Source organism: Electrophorus electricus, chromosome 21, assembly GCF_041902795.1.
Source record: "Electrophorus electricus isolate QZ-2024a chromosome 21, ASM4190279v1, whole genome shotgun sequence".
Taxonomy (NCBI): domain Eukaryota; kingdom Metazoa; phylum Chordata; class Actinopteri; order Gymnotiformes; family Gymnotidae; genus Electrophorus; species Electrophorus electricus.
In genome coordinates, this window is record NC_137517.1 from 13,015,922 (window position 1) to 13,040,362 (window position 24,441).

Genomic DNA, 24,441 nt, shown 5'->3' on the forward strand with positions numbered 1-24,441 from the left:
TGTGTGTGTGTGTGTGTGTGTGTGTGAGTGTGTGTGTGAAAACCTAAGTAAACGTCTGCTCAGAACAGCTGTGCTGTATAAGCTCCATGACAAACAAAATTCTCCCACAGTCCAAATCCAGTGCTAATTTACTGTCACTGTTCTACGCTATTCTGTGTTATTTAAATACAGTTCTATACTGTAGCTCTGATTTCTCTCTCCCGCAGAAGGTTGGATAAAGTGTTGTGACTGGTCACAGCAGTCCGGCCCCTAAAAAACAATTATCCTTGACAAAACCGGTTCAGTCCGGTTTAACGCGAAAGTGAAATTTTTGTGCTCCATTTTAAGAAGCGGAATGCAAATATCTTTAGAAAACAAAGCCGTTGAGTATCTGAATCTGAGCTGTCAATCAAGAATTATATGAACTTATACTACTCAAAGAACAAGTTCTTAAATTTAATATTAACAGAATTGAATATTAACAAGGTTAATGTCTGAAAACGTAAAGCTTTTAGCCGCTATTCTGTTGCAGTAGGTGTCTTCGTTTACGCGAAATAGAGCAATAGAACTGAGGTCGTCTGATTCAGAATAACCAAACTAAAGTCGTTCTAGGCTCATCTAAGAAATTGTTCCGAATCAACATGTTTACATGAACTGTATAAAAAGTACTAATAAACGCACTATATACTTCATATATTTCTATTTTGTCCTCTCAGCAGAAACAAACTGCGCAAATAGAACAGGCGTCGTACTGCAGGAAGTGTCACAAATGTCTCGGACTGTGAGCCAGTAGATCTAACAGTAAGTGTTTAGGTGTCCAACTAGATGTAGACTAGATGTTTTATCAGGCTAAGACCGTGCTGTTTACACGATCATGTCGTAATTAGACTGACAGTGTGAGGTTAGTATTGTACCAATAGTGTGCATGTCAGTGTAACTAAAGAAGTAATATTTATAATATTTATTAGTAATATTATTAAGTGATATTTCGACACTGTTTCTTTGTATGGCAGTGATTGAGTTAGTCTGTGACCCACTATGCCCTTATAGAACACATTTTTCCTGCCTCTGTCTTCTTTTCCACTTTGGAGTGATACTGTTCACTACACCCACGTTTTTGAGTTTGTTTTAGTGCTGTAAGATTACAGTTTAAACTTTATGCATTATTTGCTCATTTTAATAAACTATATTTTGTACTTATAAAGTTAGTAAAGGTGCCTGTCTACACCAAAGCTCTTCAAAAACATGAATGACTGTTTCTCTTTTGAGAACACTAACCTCTCTGTGCTCACATGAGGATGTTTACATTTGCATTTATAAAATTTAGCAGACACTCTTATCCTGAGCGACTTACAAAGGTGCTTTATTTATGTTTTTTGTAGCGACACAACAAATCACTTCTGCAAGTCTCTCTGGACAAGGGTGTCTGCCATATGCAGTAAATGTAAATATTGTAATTGAATATGTGTTCTGATTATTAATCTGCATGTGCGTGTTTGCAGGTGTACAGCTATAATCTGTAAGAGGAGACATGACCTCCAAAATACGTGTCTCTGGGGAACAGCACACACAGAAAGGAGACAGGTGAGAGAACATAAATAAACATACTTGCAGTGCATAGGTTTGTGCACTTATTTACTTGGGATATCTGAATAAATCTATATTTATTGCATTTAGTAGATGTTCTTAGCCACACAGACCTCTTAAAAGTGCTTTGATATCCATTCACAAAACCCTTGAATAGTACCAGCAGGTAACAATCTTAAATCAGATACTGCCAGAAACAGTTGTCTCTACTGAGACAGAGACACAATGCATAATACAAAGATGAAAGATAAGTATAAACTTCAGAAAGTTTAAGACCAGCTTAATGTAATGTAAAGTTGCTCTCTGGTATAACTCTGGTCAACTTGAAGATCACTTAGTAAATAACAAGAAACATAATAACGAATTTAGTGTTTTCAACATCTTTGTACGAATTCTTTAAAAAACATTCAATAAAAATCGCAACGATAGACATAAATACATATTAATTTATATTTGCACCATTTATACACACATTAGTATTTTGGCCTTAAAATAATATCTTTTTAATTGTGTATGTTTGTCTGATTCAGGGTAAGAGATCAGACTCCCCGGAACCCAGCAGTGTATCCATGAAGAGTGACCAGTCAATGGACATTCCATTACAGTTCAGAGAGGGAGTGTATCCTACTGAACTCAGGTAAGGATGACGTAGGGAATGTGACTGTTCTACTGAGCTCAGGTAAGAGTGAGTCCTCCGCTTACACTTCAGAGAGGGAGTGTATCCTTCTGAGCTCAGGTAAAGATGATGTAGGGAATGTGACTGTTCTCCAGAGCTCAGGTAAGATGGAGTCCTCTACTTACACTTCAGAGAGGGAACGTGTTCTGATGAGAGGTGACGGTCTTGATAGACCATCGATAGAGATAAATACATATTAATTTATATTTGCACCATTTATACACACATTAGTATTTTGGCATTAAAACAATATGTTTTTAATTGTGTATGTTAGTCTGATACAGGGTAAGAGATCAGACTCCCCGGAACCCAGCTGTGTGTCCATGAAGAGTGACAAGTCGATGGACCCTAAACGTCAGTTCAGAGAGGGAGTGTGTCCTACTGAGCTCAGGTAAGGATGATGTAGGGAATGTGATTGTTCTACTGAGCTCAGGTAAGGATGATGTAGGGAATGTGACTGTTCTACTGAGCTGAGGTAAGCATGATGTAGGGAATGTGACTGTTCTACTGAGCTCAGGCAAGGATGATGTAGGGAAGGTGACTGTTCTACTGAGCTCAGGTTAGGATGATGTAGGGAATGTGACTGTTCTCCTGAGCTCAGGTAAGATGGAGTCCTCCGCCTACACTTCAGAGAGGGAGAGTGTTCTGATGAGAGTTGATGATCTCCTGGTTTAGGACAGTGTTCCTCACTCCTAATCCCACCTGATCAAACTCACTCAGCTCATTATGAAGCCCTTCATGAGCTCCATCAGTTCATCCATAGTTTTAGTTTTGAGGCCATGACACTAAAATATCTGCCCCTACAGAGACCAATCTTAACTTATGGATAGAGAGAAGACCTGCATCAGAAGACCTAAGTGTATGGGTGGAGCAGTATGGCTGTAGGAGTTCAGCTAAGTAGGGAGGTGCAAGACCATGCAGAGCTTTGAATGTAAGCAGGACGAGTTTATACTGAATGTGTTGACGGACAGGGAGCCACTGTAACTGATGTAGAATCGGGGTGTTGTGGGCTGACATTTTTTAACATCTAAGAGAATTCTGGGATGTAAATGAAGAGAGAGTTGCAGTAATCAAGATGGGATGTGATGAAAGCATGAACCAGAGTTTCAGCACCTTGTCTGGAGAGCATGGGCCTAAGTCTACTGATATTGTGACTGTAAAAAAAAGGCATTTTTAACCATTGACATGATGTGGGGTTCAAAGAGTGAGGAGTACACCAAAGTTCCCAAATGCAGTTGATGATTTGATCAAGACCCATCTAGACTGAGTTTAAAATCAGTTAATTTAGCGATTATGGATTTAGAACCAATAACTAAAATTTTATTTTGTAAGGATTTAACTCTAGGAAGTTTATGTTCATCCACTGTTTGAGATATTTGATACAAGAGAGTAAAGCAGGAAGTGGTAAGGTAGTGTTACCTTTGGTGCTACTATAAATCTGAGTGTCATCAGCATAACAGTGGAAACGGAGACCATGCCTGCGGATAATCTGACCAAGGGGCAACATATCGATTAAATAGGAGAGGACCAGGCACCGATCCCTAGAGAACATCTTGGGTAACGATAACAGTGTGTGATTTGTGTTTACCAAGTGTGACAAAATGTGATCTATTAGAGATATAGGAGATAAACCATTCAAGAACTGTATTAGTAATCCCAATGTCTGAGAGGCAGCTGATAAGTATGTTATGGTTTAATTGTGTCAAACACAGCACTTCTATCTAGAAGATCTAGAAGGAGGAGAACACACAGGGCACCAGAGTCAGTAGAGAGAAGGGGATCATTGAAACCATGTAACAGGGCTCTCTCAGTGTTGTGCGTAGTATGGAAGTCAGATTGGAAAGGTTCAAATAGATCCTGAGTATTTAAGAAAGATTGTAGTTGAGAGGCTGGAACCCTGAGTAGACAGGGGAGACTGGAAATGGGTCAGTAATTATCAAGTAGTGCAGCATTTAGTCCTGTTTTATAAAGAATGGCAGTTAAAGCTGAGGTTTTGAGAGCTGTAGGGACAGAATCCGAAGGGAAGCATTAATGAGAAGACATGGGAGAAATAGCAGAAGAACACTTAAGAAGAGGAGTTGGGGCAGGATCCAGCTGTAGGTAGATGAGCTGGATTTAGCTACAGTAGTAATGCTGTTACTGAACATTGCTGAGCTCCTCTTTTAATGACTAGACAAAAACAAACTCTCTTGATTACAGTTTAAGTTTCAAGTTTGGTTTATTTGTCATGTACATAGTCATACATAGTATAGTAATGGTTTGAGAGTGCTCTGTCCAAACTGAGGGAAAAAAACAGGGGTACATAAGGAAATATCTCTCTCTCTCTCTCTCTCTCTCTCTCTCGCTCTCTCTCTCTCTCTCTCTCTCTCTCTCGCTCTCTCTCTCTCTCTCTCTCTCTCTCTCTATATATATATATATATATATATATATATATATATATATATATATATATATATATATATATATATATATATAACAATGTATGTACAATATATGTATAATATGTTTATCAGGCTTTGCCAGAAATGTAGCACAAATGTTTATTCCATGGATCAGTGTGTGTATACATGTGCACATAGTCTGGATAATATTATCCTGGAACACATGTTTTAATCAGCCTAAGCTTAGGTCAACTAAGACACTATGTCACACTATAACAATCAGACTGTAATATTAACAGGATCATATCTAAGTAAGACAGTTGTAGACTAATATAAGATCATGGATTTACATGTAAACATAGATAGTGAGGGGTTAACACTTGTGTAACAGTTGATTAATCTGATTGTATTATTCCTAGAAATACAAAAATCTTGGTGTTATCTTTGATCCAGAGCTCAGATTTGATCAGCAAATAAATTCTGTTATTAGGAATAATTTTTACAAGTTCAGAGAAATTTCCCAACATCAAATTCTTTGTTCATGCTTAGGAACAAGTCATCTACTCACTGGCACTCAGAGTTGTTCAGATCAGCTGTTGGCTGTTCTAAAATCTCGGCTGAAGCTGAAGTGTGACTGTGTCTGTTCCACAGTCTTGACTGAAGCTGAAGTGTGACTGTGTCTGTTCTACAGTCTCGACTGAAGCTGAAGTGTGACTGTGTCTGTTCTACAGTCTCGACTGAAGCTGAAGTGTGACTGTGTCTGTTCCACAGTCTCGACTGAAGCTGAAGTGTGACTGTGTCTGTTCCACAGTCTCGACTGAAGCTGAAGTGTGACTGTGTCTGTTCAGTTGCAGCACTGAGGCTGTGGAACAGTCCTTCTCTGAATATCAGCTCTGCTCCCTCTTGTGCAGATTTCAAACACTTCTTTTTACTCTGACATTTTCATTTCTCTGTCCATGTTTATGTTTGATGGCACATTTCCTTTTGTTTTACATTTCACAGGTTTTTGTTAAGATATTTTTCCTAACTTTCCACAGCACTTTGATCATTGCTGTTGTGGTAAATGTGCTCTATAAATAAAATGTACTTATTTTCTAACAAATCATCTTGTAAAGGAGCCCTTTTGTCTGTTTTGCTTTCCCGTGTCGTCCTTTGTTTATTGTTACATCTGTGTGTTGTCCTTCTCCCTGCTCCTCCCACCATTCCTGCCACTCCCCAGACTAACTCCACCCACCATTCCTGCCACTCCCCAGCCTAACTCCTCCCACCATTCCTGCCACTCCCCAGCCTAACTCCTCCCACCATTCCTGCCACTCCCCAGCCTAACTCCTCCCACCATTCCTGCCACTTTTCAGCCTAACTCCACCCACCATTCCTGCCACTTTCTGACCTAACTCCACCTGCCATTTCAGCCACTTGTCCTTAGTCTCTGCATTGTTCTCTTCCCAGATTCCTCCATGTATATACTTCTCCTGTTTCCTGTCTTCCTGTTCTTGTTTGTTGACCTTTGTTTTCTTGTGGCTGAGTGTGTTTAGCACATTTGCTTTACTTTCACTTTCTATTAAATGCCTTTTTGAGTTTCTACACTCACACCTGCATCCTGATCCTTTCTGCTGCCGCACACTAGGCAGCATCACAGATCTATTATGAAATGCAGAAACACAAGTGTTGATAATATATAATCTTGTATAATATCTACTTGTCTGTATAATCATGTGTTGTGCAGGTATGAATGTGCTACATATTCCTCCATAAAGGTCTGTTGTGTTTGTCCACAGTGTACAAAGAGAAAAAGCAGAACTCACCTACAGAAAACAATTGGAGTCCATATTCAAGGTATGTAAGTGTGGGGGTGATTTCTAGTATATTTGGGGTTTAGGATGTAACAGAAGTAATAAGATTACTTTTTCCATTAAGTAATGAGTACAGTAATCCCATTACAATTTTAGATAAGTGATGAGTAATGCATTACTTTTTTTAAGTAACTACCCAAACACTGCCAGAATGTTCTCCATCATGAAACAAAATCATGTAGTGATCTCTCTCTGTAACATGGTGGTGTTTTTTTGATTGTCTGTTGCTGTTTTTCCTAACCAGGAGCTGGAGCACAAAGTCGTCTCTCTGGTGAAGAAGGAGCTGAAGAAGTTTAAGAAGCTGCTGAGTCCAGATTACCCAGCATGCTCTGAGAGAGAGATGGAGGATGAGGAGGATCAGAGCAGTGCCAGAGAGGGGGCGCTGAAGATCACACTGCATGTGCTGGGGAACATGAACCAGACAGACCTCGCTAACACACTACAGACCAGTAAGAGCTCTGGATCATGGCTTTATGATGACAGTATCACTATAACTAAATTTTGTCCTCTGTGTTTGTGCAAAGTGTTTCATGGTTTTGATAAATGGTTTTGATAAACTTCAACATCAAAGATAACAAGAAAATAAAATATTTGTGATCATGTTCTTCTGTTTATTAGAGCTATTCTCTGAATATCAACGAAATCTCAAACACAAACTAATGGATACATTTAAAAGAATTAATGAAGGAATTTCCCAACAAGGAAGCTCAACTCTTCTGAATGAGATCTACACAGAGCTCTACATCACAGAGGGAGGGAGTGGAGAGGTCAATAATGAACACGAGGTGAGACAGATTGAGACAGCATCCAGGAGACCAGCAACACAGGAGACACCCATCAAATGCAATGACCTCTTTAAAGACAAACCCATCAGAAGAGTGCTGACTAAAGGAGTTGCTGGAATTGGGAAAACGGTCTCTGTTCAGAAGTTCATTCTGGACTGGGCTGAAGGAAGAGCAAATCAGGACGTCCTCTTCATATTTCCACTTCCTTTTAGGGAGCTGAATTTGGTGAAGGAGAAAATGTTCAGTCTGATGGATCTGCTTCATCACTTTTTCCCAGAAACAAAACAATTACAATTAATACACTGTGATGCTTACAAAGTCATTTTCATCTTTGATGGTCTGGATGAGTGTTGACTTCCTCTAGATTTCCAGAACAATGAGAACTTGTGGAATGTAACAGAGTCGACCTCGGTGTATGTGCTGCTGACAAACCTCATCAAGGGGAATCTGCTTCCCTCTGCTCTCTTCTGGATAACCTCTCGACCTGCAGCAGCCAATCAGATCCCTCCTGAGTGTGTTGATCAGGTAACAGAGGTACGAGGGTTCAGTGACCCTCAGAAAGAGGAGTACTTCAGGAAGAGAATCAGTGATCAGAGCCTGGCCAACAAAATCATCACACACATGAAGTCATCAAGAAGCCTCTACATCATGTGTCACATTCCAGTCTTCTGTTGGATTGCAGCCACTGTTCTAGAGAGAATGTTGGGTGAAGCAGAGAGTGGACAGATTCCCAAGACTCTGACTCAAATGTTCACACACTTTATGATCTTTCAGATCAAACACAAGGATAGAAAGTACCATGGAAACACTGACACTGATCCTCAACAGACTAAAAAGACAATTCTGGCACTGGGAAAACTGGCTTTCCAACAGCTGGAAAAGGGCAACCTGATCTTCTATGAGGAAGACCTAAGAGAGTGTGGCATTGATGTCAAAGTAGTGTCACTGTACTCAGGAGTGTGTACCCAAATCTTCAGAGAGGAGTCTGGGCTTCACCTGGGGAAGGTGTTCAGCTTTGTGCATCTGAGCATTCAGGAGTTTCTGGCTGCTTTATATGCATATCTCTCCTTCATCTCCAAAAAGGAAAAATGTGTTGAAACAGCAAAAGAAAGGTCTCTTTAAAAGATCAACCATGTCTGACTTCCTTATGAATGCAGTGGACAAGGCCTTACAGAGTGAGAATGAACATCTGGACCTTTTCCTCCGCTTCCTTCTGGGTCTCTCACTGGAGTCCAATCAGACTCTCTTACAAGGCCTACTGACACAGAGGAAAAGAAGCTCTCACAGCAAAGAGGAAACAGTCAACTACATCAAGGAGAAGATCAGGGAGAATCCCTCTCCAGAGAAATCCATCAATCTGTTCCACTGTCTGAATGAACTAAAGGATCATTCTCTAGTACAGGAAGTCCAGACATACCTAAGCAGAGGAGGTGACCATTGTCTCCATGGAGCCAGTCTCTCTCCAGCTCAGTGGTCAGCTCTGGTGTTTGTGTTGCTGAACTCAGAAGAGGAGCTGGATGAGTTTGACCTGAGTAAATATGACCCATCAGAGGAATGTCTACTGAGACTGCTTCCAGTGGTCACAGCATCCAGAAAAGCTGTGTGAGTATTTTCATTCATAAACACATTACTGCACTGGTGTTAGTACATCATGATCTCCATCATAAGGTACTTTTGTTAATTTGTAAGTGTTTCCTAAACTCCTTTGTAACTAATGTATCATGTACCCTAATTACTATTTAAGGTGTTAGCTGAACCACTCATTAATCCTAAAGAATTTACACACACACACACACACACACACACACACACACATACATCTCTCTTTTACCCACATTAACATTCTCTTTCACATTTTCACAGCCAGTTATGGAAACAGATGCAGGCCAAGATGTAACATGTGTAAAACATAATAAATTTACCTGAATTAATTATAATTACAAAGATATTAGAGTAAATTCTGTTGTGTAGCCCAGTGTAGGTGAGAATGTGTAACTAACTTTAGAAAATTACTCATCTGAGTTGTATTTCTGAGCTGGTGTATGCAAAGTAGTCTTGTTTTTTTTTTCCACTTTTCCTGAACATGTTTCTGTTTCTGTGTGTCTGCCCTTTTTACCAAAGTCTGCTGTTTGGTCTTCCTAGTGCTGACCTTTGCCTGTTAACACTGTTTGCTTTTTGGACTGTGGACTGGTTGTTGTTCCTCGTATTTAAATGAGACTTTTTCCCATTTTATACAAACCAGCGCTGGACTCTGCTCCTGCCCTCCCGCTGACAGTGAGAACAAAGATGAGCACAGCAGTGGGGGAAGATGAGAACAAAACTACATAGACCAGAGTTTGGACTACAACTCAGAATAATGGGTTCAGTCTTCTGTATATGACCCATAATAGTCCACATATTCAAACCAGCTGATGGACAAACCTGAAAACATAAATACCTGTTGTGATGGTGGCGGCACAGAGGAAGCGAAAGGCAAGGTTGAGCCAAAGTGCTCTTTATTCTGCATTGTCAATACGTGAAAAACCACAACAAATTATCAACGATACTCAGTCCTAACACTCTGTGTAGCGATGTACAGGGTGGAAGTGAGAAGTCCGGCGTTCCACTAATGTGCAGCGCTTTCTCTCAGGACCTGTGAGTTTAAATAGAGAGAGAGAACACGGGACAGGTGAAGGTGATTAGTAGGCAGGGGACTGGGAACAAGGCAGGGATGTAGTGCGCTCCCTAGCAGGAGTGGGCGTGTCCCTCCTTCTGGATGCCCGGCCAACCGTGACACCTGGCAAATATAAGCAATCCCTTAAAACTGTTTAAAAAAAGAAATGACAGGTCTTCTCTCTGACTAGTCACTGTTGTGTCTGAAAATAATCATAGTTTACTAAGCAAGTCTTTACTAAATAAATAAATCTTTATTTATTTATCTTTGATCCATGTTTATTCAGTGAATACATGGTAATATTTTACATTTCCCTTGTTCAAGATTATTGAAACTGATATTGAAGGCCTTGCATAGTGTGTCTCTAAAAGAGCAACTTTGTTAAAGAGTAGCTTCTCGTCTTCTATTAATATGAGCTCCTGGCTGCACCCACAAACGCTGCTCTCTCAGGCTCAAGTGGTGATCTTCAGCTGGGTCCTGCCTGAGACACCCAGCAGATGCAGCAGGACTAGAGCAGGTGAAGGGTACTGTGGAGAGACAGGCTGAGGGGATGGAGATGGACATTCTTCTCCACACACATCAGTTCCTCCTCTTATCCTAAGAGACACTGATGAGCCAGTATATCCAGGGCTTTCTCCTCTTCTGGGGTTTGTGTGGATATCACTCCCCACTGCTCAGTGTGAACTGCCTGCACTTAATCTCTGCACAATATCATCACACTGCTTCTTTCTCTGTTACACAAACTAACAGTTTTGTTCAGTTTCCTCCACAGGAATATGGAACTCCATGATTATAAAATTGTATTCACCCTTCTGTGATGTTTAACAGGTTAAGGAGGATGCGGGGACGAGGCACGTTAAACATAACATACATTTTAATCATAAGCACAACTCAACACACACAAACACACTACATATGTCAAACACCGACAACCTTGACGATACGACACGAGACTTATATACACTCATGACAATTACACACAACAAGGATCAGGTGCACAACACAAGAGGGCGTGGCAATACGGACAGACACGCACACGCACACATTTGAGGGGTTAGGGGCTGTACCATGACACTTCTGTCTGTCCTCCAATACTTTAGTGTCTGAATCAGTGGCTGTTTATACTGTTAGTGTCTTTGATCAGTTTATAGTAATTCAGTTTGCACTGTCAATGTATTGTTTGCCTGTTGACTTGTGGGACTGTTTCCAAACTTAGTGAGCAGTGGAGCTAACAAAGAAGCAGTTTTAATTTGTTTATTTTCTTGTTAACAGTGCTCTGAATTAACACACCTCACACACAGTGTGTCACCCCCCCCCCACCCCCACACCACACATTGTAACTTTTTGTGTGTGTGGTTGTGTGGGGGTGAGGCAGTGTGATTGTGATTATGTGTTTGCATTTGTGTAAGCATGTGTGTGCGCACATGCTCATTAGCATAGGGTGTGTGTGCGTGTACTGATCTGTAAATGTGAGGGGTTTTTCTCCTTCTCTCTGCAGGCTGGATAACTGCAGTATTACAGATGAAGGCTGTGCTGCTCTGGCTTCAGCTCTGAGGTCAAACCCCTCATCACACCTGAGAGAGCTGAATCTGAACTTCAATAAACCAGGTGACTCAGGAGTGAAGCAGCTCTCTGCTCTACTGGAGGATCCACACTGTAAACTGGAGAAACTACAGTGAGTTACTGATTTTCTGTCTCTTTATATACACACACACACATACACACACACACACACAAGCACACATACATACACATACAGTCAAACCCAATATCCTCGCACACATATGCGCACACTCAATATCATCAGTCAGTATCCTCAAACACACACGCACAAATACACACTGTCATTAAGCTCTCTCTCTCCCTCTCTCTCTCATACACACAAACACACAGTCAGTATCCTCTCACGTGTACACATTCAGTATCCACACACACACACATGCACACACAAACATGGAGTCAATATCCCCACACACACAAATACATACACACAGATATAATTGCTATTACCCTCTTCCTCTTTCTGACACACACATTCCATCACTGTATTAATTAGATTCACATTTACTCACTCACACACTCACTTACTCATTCTCTCTATATACACACACACCATCACTGCATCACTATCACAACATGTGTATGTATACTGATCTGTAAGTGTGAGGAGTTTCTCCTTCTCTCTGCAGGCTGGATAATTGCAGTATTACAGAGGAAGGCTGTGCTGCTCTGGCTTCAGCTCTGAGGTTAAACCCCTCATCACACCTGAGAGAGCTGAATCTGAACTACAATAAACCGGGACACTCAGGAGTGAAGCAGCTCTCTGCTCTACTGAAGGATCCACACTGTAAACTGGAGAAACTACAGGGAGTTACTGTCTCTTTATGCACACACACACACACACACACACACACACACACACACACACACACACACACACACACACACACACACACACACACACACAGATATAATTGCTATTACCCTCTTCCTCTTTCTGACACACACACACCATCACTGTATTAATTAGCTTCACATTCACTCCCTCACTCAATCTCTCTATATACACACACACTATCACTGCATCACTAACACAACATGTAATGTTTGTGTGTTTGCATGCATGTGTACTGATCTGTAAGTGTGAGGAGTTTTTCACCTTCTCTTTGCAGGCTGGTTAACTACAGTATTACAGAAAAAAGTTGTGCTGCTCTGGCTTCAGCTCTGAGGTCAAACCCCTCATCACACCTGAGAGAGCTGAATCTGAAACACAATAAACCAGGAGAGTCAGGAGTGAAGCAGCTCTCTGCTCTACTGGAGGATCCACACTGTCAACTGGAGAAACTAGAGTGAGTTACTGACTTACTGTCTCTTTACACACACACACACACACACACACACACAGTCAGTATCATCTCACAGACACACTCACACACAGACAGTCAGTATCCTTTCAAAAACGCGCACAACACACACACAGTCAGTATCCTCTCAAGAGTGTGCACAAACATACACACGCGAACAGTGGCTATCCTATTACTCTTTGACACACACACACACACACACACACACACATGCAGTCAATACCCCTGCCTGACACACACAGAAAAATATCCATCCCACAAACACGCGCACACACACACACACACACACACACACACACACACACACACACACACACACACACAATGGGTGTCCTCTCACTCACACACACACAATGTGTGCTGATCTGTAAGTATGAGGAATTTCTCCTTCTCTCTACAGGCTGTATAACTGCAGTATTACAGATCAAGGTTGTGCTGCTCTGGCTTCAGCTCTGAGGTCAAACCCCTCATCACACCTGAGAGAGCTGAATCTGAACCACAATAAACCAGGAGACTCAGGAGTGAAGCAGCTCTCTGCTCTACTGAAGGATCCACACTGTAAACTGGAGAAACTACAGTGAGTTACTGACTTACTGCCTCTTTACACACACACACACACACACACACACACACACACACATATTGTTGGTGTCCTATCACTCTCTCTCTCTCTCTCACACACACACACACTTTCACTCACTCATTCTCTCTGTATAAACACACACACACTATCACTGCATCACTATCACAACATGTATTGTGTGTGTGTTTGCACATATGTACTGATCTGTAAGTGTGAGGAATTTTTCTCCTTCTCTCTGCAGGCTGGTTAACTGCAGTATTACAGATAAAGGTTGTGCTGCTCTGGCTTCAGCTCTGAGGTCAAACCCCTCATCACATCTGAGAGAGCTGAATCTGAACTTCAATAAACCAGGAGACTCAGGAGTGAAGCAGCTCTCTGCTCTACTGGAGGATCCACACTGTAAACTGGAGAAACTACAGTGAGTTACTGACTTTCTCTCTCTCACATACACACAGGCACACACAGACACACACAGTCAATATCCTCTCACTCTCACACGCAAGCACACACACATACACAGCATGAGAGGATGTTGTCAGTATCCTCTCACACACGCTGTCAGTATCCTCACACACACACACACACACACACACACACACACACACTCAATATCATCACACTCACAGTCAGTATCCTCATGCACACGCGCGCGCACACACACATACCATCAGAATCCTCTCACACACACACACAGTCATTATCCTCTCTCACTGACACACACACACCTTTCCGTAACACCCCTCCCCATACACAAACAACAAAACATGCCCAAAACGTCAACATCTGGAAAGAGCATCTGCCACTACATTTTCTGAACCCTTTTTATGTTTGATGTCAATATTAAACACTTGTTTAATCAGAGACCAACGTATTAAGCATTGATTGGCATTAGCCATATTCTGCAAGAACACGAGCGGATTGTGATCAGTGTATATGGTAATGGGGCCCGGACGACCACCAAGGTACACCTCAAAATGTTGTAACACTAGGAGGAGCGCAAGGGCCTCCTTCTCAGTAGTGCTATAGGCCAGCTGATGTTTCACAAACTTTCTAGAAAAATTACAAATAGGGTGATCTAGACCTTGTGAGTCCTCTTGCAGGAGGACAGCACCGGCTCCACTACCACTGGCATCTACCTCAAGTGTAAAAGGACGAGTAAAATCAGCGGTTGCTAGAACAGGAGTGCTGAATCAGCTTTCACTGAGTCAAATGCATCTTGACAGGGTTGTGACCATTCAAAAGGGGTGGTGTCACAAAGCAAATTTGTGAGGGGTAAAACAACATCAGAGAAGTTCCTACAAAAGCAACGATAAAAACCTGCCATGCCCAAAAAGCGTCGGAGTTGTCTTTTCGTCTCTGGGGCAGGAAAAGACTTGATTGCTTGTACTTTGGCATCAAGAGGAGGCACACTACTACAACCCAACAGTTTCCCCAAGTAGGCAACCTCACTCTTACCAAAATCACATTTTTCAAGATTAAGCACAATGGAGGCTCCAATAGCTTCTTAAAAACAAGATCAAGCAACTGTACATGTTGTTCCCAAGTTTTGGTATACACAACCACATCATCCAAATAGACTTCAGAGTTAGGCATGTCATCAAAATCTTAATCATCAAACGCTGAAAGGTAGAAGGGCATTTTAAGACTGAAAGGCATTACCGTATATTGTAGAAAACAGTCAGGGGTAGCAAATGCCAAAATGTCAGATGCAAGAGAGGTTAATGGAGCTTGCTAATAACCCTAAAGTAAATCAAGCTTACTTACAAATCTAGCTGAACCCCATCTTATCCACACAATCCTCCATTCTAGGCATTGGGAAGGAACCAGAAACAATAACTGCATTTATTTTTCTGTAGTCAGTGCAGAAGCGGTATGTGCCATCTGGTTTTAGCACCAGAAAGCATGGGGAACACCAGGCACTAACACTAGGGATAGCAAGATGATTTTCTAACAAATACTTGGTTTCTTGATTTAGCAATGTACATTTCTGGGGATTGGTATGATATGGGTGTTGTCTAATGGGTGAATGAGAATCAACATCAATGTCATGCTGAAGGACAGTCGTACGAGTGGGAACGTCTGAAAATAATGTGAGGTATTTCTGAATGAGACTGCTGATGAAGAGTGCTCTGGGTGAAGGCTTAGACTCCAGGGGCTCATCGTCATTGGAGTTTCCTGATTCCATTTCCAACCCCAAAAGTGGGATCCTCGTGGAGGGACTCCTTCACCTTCATTGAAGGGTACATAAAGCGATCGGAATCCACGTCTGACCGGAGACTACTGTTGTCATAGTCCTCATCCATGCCATAATCCTCATAACTGTCCCGATATTCCGGTTACGTAAAACCCTGCAGATTTACCATTCTGAATTCCAGGAAGGGCAAGCACGATTCCACAGAGTCTGACCATGGATCTCCAGGCCCTCCCTAAATATCCCAGTGGCGCTCTCACCCTCTGCACTGGCATGGAGCATGCCCACTACCATGAAGAGTTCCTTCACATGGGCTGGACTGGGACGGTTACATCACTTCTTTGCCTTTTTCCAGAGGCAGGATGCAAAGGTGAGTCATTGTATAAACACAGATGTTTAATGAACATGACAAAAATGAAACCAAAACACAAAGTACTACTCAGTGATGAGACAAAAACACAACAAACAATAAGCAATTTGTGCACGTTGACACAGTGCATATAGGGTCAAACACCGACAAAGACCAACAACTAACCAGGACCTTAAATATACACATTAACAAGGGAGATAACCAGAGACAGGTATGACACATGGGTGGGGTGTGGCAATGAAGACACACACACGTGACGTCAAACAAACAGCGAGGAGTCTAGGAGGAGGGGGCCGTGCCATGACAGTGTATATTTATATATGTGACATCTGCTATAATCTTTGATGTGGGATCCAGTCAGGAGAGTGGAGGGGAGCAAGGTGACTCCCATGATGCTGTGTGCCTGTCACGTCTACAGACCAGAGCATTCCCCATTTCCCAGGCAACCTAGTAACTTCCGGGGTTTTGTCATTCTCTATGGTTCCCTGTCTCCTCCCCTTTGTCTCCCAACTGTTTCTAATTTATCCCTGATTATAGTCTTATAAAAAATAAAACCGTTCCTATGTATCTTGTTTGACAGTTATTGTTTCTCCTCGCTTATGGTTAGCTTTTGTTTCTCCTTGTGCCTTCGTTGATATGTGTTTGATAATATGTCTCTCTTGGTTGTTGGTTAGTTCTCGTCGGTCTTTGTTTCGCTTTGTTTTGGTTAGAGTGTGTTTGTCTTTCATTGTGTTTGTGATAAGAACCTGTGTTACACCTAGCTCCTTGCTCCTGTTTTGTTTGTTTACATCTCATTTGTGCTCTCCCTCTGTGTTGGCCGTCTACGCAGACAGCTTATTCAGCTTAGACTTGTGAATGTACTCATCCAATATTACTGTACTGAAGGGCACTGTTTAGAGGAATCATACCAGGTCATTACAGGCTTTAAGTGTAATGTAGTGCCGCAGGGAAAGGACATTTAATAAACAAACAATGAAGACAAACGGCACTCACATGCAACACGTAACACGAACAAAACAGAGACAATAAGCACAAACATGAACATGGGCAATAACTGACAACTAAGCACACACCTACAACAGTTTAAATACAGAGAGACTTAACAAGACTAAAGCAGGTGCAGGTGTGTGCTAAACATGGGTGTGGTTACAAACGAGACAAACAATGAACTCCCACTGTACGTGGCGGACCGTACCACGTGACAGTGAGATGGGAACATTCCGTGACAGTTTTTAAATTGCTTTTAAATGTGAAGGATATTCCATATCAATACATAATACTTTATGGAGCATTAGAATTGGTCTTCACTGGCTTTGAGTGAAGTGAGACATTAACATCTAGGTTGATTCACAAATAGCACATAGAGCTTACTTATGTTTTATGTGTTGACTAATGTTACACTGAACTGATGCTGCCAGTACTTGATCTGCTCGTCATTCTTTTTGTAGACTGAAGATTGCGTTCATGGTTTGACACAGGTAATGCAAAGATGGAGAATAGAGTTAACCGTAATATTATGATACACCCATGATTAGCTGTTTGTTAAAACTGTTGATTTGAATGACAATCAAAAAAAAAAAAGTATTTATATAGCACTTTTTACAACAGATGTCACAAAGCAGCTTTACAAATGTTCAAGTCCGAGCCCCCAGTGAGCAAGACAAGGGTGACAGTGGTGAGGAAAAACTCCCTAGAGCACGAGGAAGAAACCTTGTAAAGAAGAAAAGGCTCAAAGGGAGGGCCCATCCTCCTCTGGTCAACAATGGTCACCACAATAGTAACAATAAAAAAATAAATAAATAAATAAATAAATAAAATTTGTAAATAAGCAATTCATTAGTCCAGTTTTCTAAAAGTCCTAGTCTGGTCCCGATGGTGTGCACGTGTCCAAAACCCATCCCACAAGAGAACGTCCATCAAGGCCAACGGAGAAGTAGTTGGCCTGGGTGGAGGTGTGGTGGGCTACAGCAGGGGGCATCAGGGGTTGGTGGGGGTGAAATACCAAGGGCTAAAGTAAGTGATAGAAAAGATGTGGGGGGGCAAGGCAGCTGTGGTTCCTGTGGTAATCGGAGCACTAGGGGCTGTAACCGCAATACTGGTGAACCCCCAAAACTGGCTCCAGCAAGTACCAGGAACAACAACGGAGCTCTCTGTCCAGAAGAATGAAATCCTGGGAACAGCTAAGATACTAAGATATGCAGGTGTGATGAAGTACTATGACAAAAACGGGGGATGGTTAGAAACAAGGAGGCAGTCACAGTGAACATAGTCAACTAAGATGACTCCACCAGCATGTAGCAGGCCATACCAAGTGTGGGTAGGGGAGTGTACGTTACACAAAATTGAATGATTAATCAATATCAAGAAAGTTTCAAATGTGACATTAGGAGGCGAGGCAGGCTGCAGAGGTGAGCCGTCATTCAAACAAAAACATTTTATTTTGACACGAAGTAAAAAACAAAGGTAAAATACAATGCACACCACAGGGTTAAAAAAAGAGAAAACATAATCTAAACACAATAAGACAGCTGAGTATGGCAGCACACACTCGGTTAAAAACCCACAAGGAATGTCTAACACAAGGAATTTAATACACATGTTAACATCTCTAATGAGGGACAGGTGTAATATGCATCTGACTATCAAGGGTGGGGGCATGGCAATGTAGAGACACACACACACACACACACACAATGACGATATTAACATTAACAAAAGTAGTTCTCTCATGGCATCCTTTTTTACGACCAATAACCTCTTAAACGCATAACCACGTCGTAATTACGACCTCCAAACTAGTAATTAGGACTTTCTGAGCAGGGCTGGAAGGCTGCGTTAATTCAGTTCAGTTCAGTAAGCTTTATAGTATTGCCAATTATAGTCTAGTATTATAGTATAGCATTAGCTGCTTGTCAGAACCGCCAATAAAACACAGAGCTAGCTAGCTAACGTTAGCAAACTACCAGCTAAACAAGTTAGCTAGCTAGCAGTTAGCGAGCGCTAGCTAGCTCAATTCGCCAGAATAACCACCAAGTCATCTATACAACAAGCTGTTAGCTAGCGAACTAAGTTAACGTTAGCCAGCAGTTAACTAACTCCTGTTCAAACACTGGGTTTCTCTAGCTTAACCGGTTCATTGGAACCATCTATGAAAAACTGCCTCAAAATACACTAATTGACTAGCTAGCTAGCCAGCCGTCGCAGCAAACAACTTAACAATGTATAGTTTGTTCACCAAAGTTCTCTCAAATGGATTTTGGGGATCTTCTTGAATGTGTGGGCACCTGAAATGCTAATATATTAGATTACTAATATATGACTGATATTTCTTTTCCGTAGGCCTTATACATTCTGCAATCAATAATGACGACATTCAAACATTTATTGCAACATTTTAATAATTAAATATGATTTTCAGCGGATCTGAACAAACACAAGAACTGTAAGACCACACAGCACACGCTTCGCAGTGTTGATGTGCAAGCTTTTTTTTCTTTTTTTGTCTAGCCAACAGATGTCACTCTTCTCTGTTGTCGGATTTCAATGCTCCAATGCATCGAATCTTTTTCGACACAATCAGGAAGAAGCTCTTAAAGCTTCAATGGGGCTTCATCCACCCATCATTACAAAATACGTTAACACAAACGAAGGCTTTGAAACACAGATTCTAATAAACACACCCATTCAAATAAACATGCAATGAACAGCCAAAAACAGAGCATCAGACAGGGTTTAAATACATGAACTTAACCAGGTAAGAAAAAGGGGCAGGTGTGGAAAATCAAACGAGGGGCGGACAAACGAAACTATGCAATGGAACTGAAATATACAAGACAGGGAAAACACGGAACATGGAAGCTGGGAGGGACTGATCATAACACTCAGGATGCAACATGCCTTATTACAATTGTTTATAAAAAGTACACATAGTAATACATATGATGCAGAACACATGCCCCTGTGGATCTTACAACAATTCATTTTAACCTCTTTAATTTTAAGGGATAACATTGTATTAATTCAAGTAACATAGTTATGGTACATAATAACTGTGCACCAATAATCAGAAACATTTAACTACAAGTAGCTGACCTTAGACCTGCAATATGAATCCATTGCCTGGTCCTGGTAATCAGACAGTTGTTGTTTTATATTACACCATTCCCAAGGATTATCTGGGTTGCTTTCAAGAGATGTATACTAAATGTATAGTATAGTAGATGTATAGTAAATACATGAAAAAAAAAAATACCCTGCAAAATTGAACAATATTTCTTGCCAGTACCAGACTCAAGGTATAATGTAAGAGTACCAGCAATAACTGCAGGTGGTATCAGGTACAAACAGAAAATAAGTCTTCTGATGATGGGCATTTTTGCAAGGGCATACAAAATCACTCAATACATTTTTCAGAAGCAACAAGGCTGATAATAATGAAGATAAGTGGATTTTTTAAAAGATGATTTGTAATCCGTGCCAGGTCCATTTCTATCTGAACTGACATTTGAGTGTGAAGACAAGCTTTTCAAGTTTTTCACATTAGCATAAGTGGGTAGGGACAGTTGTACACATAAGAGAGAAGCCCTGTGCATGTAGTATATTTTTTTAAACCTCAGATACACTACAGGTACATACAAGTATGCAAAATATACTTGCCCATACTTGTAAAGAATTTGTGAGACACAAAAAAAATTCTGATCTCTGTAATAGAAGTTGTTTAACCAATGAATGAACAACAGGGGTGAACAATTATTAATTGCTAAAATATTTGTGACTGTATACTTTTTTGTATTACATTATTATGTTTGTATTATATTATTTGTAATATATTGCTGAAAATGAATCATTATTTTATAGGAGCAAAAGTCTTATACAAGGGGAATAAAGCTGATATACATTTTTATTCTGAATGCATTTATTTATTAGTTTATTTTTTAACTAACAAATGTAATAGGAACCATTAACTTTAGAAGCCCCATTGTTAGTGAAGAGAACAATGAATTGCTGAAAATGAATTAGTATTTTATAGGAGCAAAAGACAGAATCTTCTGAAGGCATTTATTTATTAGTTAATTTTTAACAGCACTAAAGAACATTATGTTAAATGTTAATACCATATGAATCAGACTGAATTGGTTCACACAAATGGTGATTCTTATAGTGGATCATAAATGTATTACAAAGTGAAGTTGACATACTAGAATAAAAAAAATCAGGTGAATCCCAAAACAAGGTAGCCATAAGAAAACAAAGCTCAGCAAGAAAAAGCTGCAGGCCCCAATCCTACACATTTCTCAGAAGGTGGAGACACATCTCACAAGATGTGAGTTTTAATTTAACAAACCCAGAATTTAACGGTAAAAATCACAGCCTGCTTTTTGAACCGCATCAAGCAGTTTAGGTGGGCCCTCAAGATGGTGTGTTCAGTTAAGTGCATAATCTGGGTTTCCTGACCTGCTGTTTATTTACCGCAAGAGGAGCTCGACCAAAGCTAGCTCCCAACAACAAATTTGTCCCTCTACTGCCAGGAAAGTGATTCAAAGATAAAGAGGTAGAGCTTCTTCTTGCAAAAAATTAAGGCCCTCATCCAGTACAACACTTTTACACACGTACATACACAGTTAAAAACCATTCTGGACACTGGACATTCTACACTGAAAAAAATTATTGATGTTTATTACTCCTGTTTAAGAGCTCTGAATACCTGCAGCTCAGTGCTGCAGACCATATGACACCATATCAATAGCAGTGAACAGACTGCATACTTTATACTATAACCATACCTCACATACTTTATCTTCTATTCTGTTTACACATTTCTTTCACTCCTAACTCCCAATATCCTTTGTTATACCATACATTCATATAACTTTAGATTCTTGTATTTTCCTTTTTGTAATTTTTTGTGTCCAATTATAAAAGCATTTTGTTGCAAGTGTCTAACATGGGGAGGCAGCCGTTGTATAAATATAGATGTTTTAATGATCACAAGAAAAATGAAACCAAAAAAATAAGAATTACTCTGAGTGTTAGGACTAAAACACAATGAGCGATAATGGGTTTGTGCATGCAGCGGCAGCTAAAGACATATTGTACATAGGGTCAAAGACCAGCAAAGATCAATAACTACACAGGACCTTAAATGTACACGTTAACAAGGGAGACAACAAGACACAGGTATAACACATGGGAGCGGTGTGGCAACAAAGACACACACACACACACACACACACACACACACACACACACACACACACACCCACGACATCAAACAAACATAGGGAGGCGTTTAGGAGGAGGGGCCGTGCCATGACAGAACACCATCCCCCCGCCCCCCCGATCGCGTGTTTCCCGGCGCACCAGCCTATCGGGCCACGGTCCCCAAACCAACACCAAATGGTGAGGTCAGAGGACTGACTGAACCACCATGGGCCAGCATGGAGAGGACAAGGAGAGGAAAACAGGGACCATGACAATGACCCAGAAATAGGCACAGTAACAGGAAGAGGAACAGTCAAAGGGACGCCAAGGGAACAACCTGGTACCATTGAAGGGGATAAGGACAGTGACTGGAACAGATACATGTGAAAGGGGACCAAACAAGCAGCAGGACTGGGGAGTCCAGGAGGAGGTGCTTGCAGCCACCGCTTTTTGGGCAGGTGAGCCAGAGTGCATGCCAGATGATGCACCTGCCTCGGGATAGAGTCCTGGTGATGCTTCCACCTTTCCTGTTTTCAGCTGATGCGAACATGTGGACTCTCACAGATTCACAGGGGTGAAGGCTTAGACTCCTGGGGCTCATCGTCATTGGAGTTTCCTGATTCCATTTCCAACCCCAAAAGTGGGACCCTCGTGGAGGGACTCCTTCAAATTCATTGAAGGATACATAAAGCGGTCAGAATCCACGTCGGCCCGAAGACTACTGTTGTCATAGACCTCATCCATGCCATAATCCCCATAAATGTCCCGATATTCCGATATTCCGGTTACGTAAAACCCTGCAGATTCGCCATCCTAAATTCCAGGAAGGGCAGGCAGGATTCCACAGAGTCTGACCGTGAATCTCCAGACCCTACCTAAATATCCCAGTGGAGCTCTCACCCTCTGCACTGGCATGGAGCATGCCCACTACTATGAAGAGTTCCTCCACATGGGCTGGACTGGGACAGTTACGTCACTTCTTTGCCTTTTTTTTCCAGAGGCAGGATGCAAAGGCGAGTGATTGTATAAACACAGATGTTTAATGAACATGACAACAATGAAACCAAAACACAAAGTACTACTCAGTGATGAGACAAAAACACAACAAGCAATAAGCAGTTTGTGCACGTTGACACAGTGCATATAGGGTCAAACACCGACAAAGACCAACAACTAACCAGGCCCTTAAATATACACATTAACAAGGGAGATAACCAGAGACAGGTATGACACATGGGTGGGGTGTGGCAATGAAGACACACACACGTGACGTCAAACACAGCGAGGAGCCTAGGAGGAGGGGGCCATGCCATGACAGTGTATATTTATATATGTGACATCTGCTATAATCTTTGACTTGGCATCCAGTCAGGAGAGTGGAGGGGAGCAAGGTGACTCCCATGATGCTGTGTGCCTGTCACGTCTACAGACCGGAGCATTCCCCGTTTCCCAGGCAACCTAGTAACTTCCGGGGTTTTGTCATTCTCTATGGTTCCCTGTCTCCTCCCCTTTGTCTCCAACTGTTTCTAATTTATCCCTGATTATAGTCTTATAAAAAAAAAAACGTTCCTACGTATCTTGTTTGACAGTTATTGTTTCTCGTCGCTTATGGTTAGCTTTCGTTTCTCCTTGTGCCTTCGTTGATATATGTTTGATAATATGTCTCTCTTGGTTGTTGGTTAGTTCTCGTCGGTCTTTGTTTCGCTTTGTTTTGGTTAGAGTGTGTTTGTCTTTCATTGTGTTTGTGATAAGAACCTGTGTTACACCTAGCTCCTTGCTCCTGTTTTGTTTGTTTACATCTCATTTGTGCTCTCCCTCTGTGTTTGCCGTCTACGCTGCCTTTCCCGTAAATGCTTACCCGGTATTGCTGTCTGTCTTTGATTTTGTTGAGTATTTGTTTGTTTATTAAAACTAAGTGTTTCTTTATCCTATTTGTCACGATCGTTTTGGTTTTACTTGTTAGTTCCATTTCACGTAACACGCAAGGTGTTGGCACTTCACACGTGTGTTCCTGTTGTTTTTCTATCCTTTATATTTCATTTTGTTAAAATCATGCTATATGGAGCTGTCTTTAATCATATTAGCTTTTCAAAGCTTCAAATGTGAAGTTTTACATTCATTTTTGTAGACATTTGTTAATCCCAGTTATCTCACTCTTTCTTGCATTATGCACTGGCTCACCGTAACACTGTATGTGACATTTTCTCTTTCGAAAGCTTGCCTGAACATTGGCATATTTTGACAGTTTTCAGTCTGTTCTGCCTTGCTTTCCTTTATGCAGTTTTCCATGCTTGGTTAAATATGTGGGTTCAGAGCTG

General features: G+C 41.2%; 2 pseudogenes; both read left to right on the forward strand.

The window, feature by feature from the left end:
• The window catches only part of LOC145652840 (NACHT, LRR and PYD domains-containing protein 12-like), a 362,627-nt pseudogene that overhangs the window by 191,447 nt on the left and 146,739 nt on the right, over positions 1-24,441 (forward strand).
• Positions 854-11,264, forward strand: LOC145652977 (NLR family CARD domain-containing protein 3-like; annotated as a pseudogene).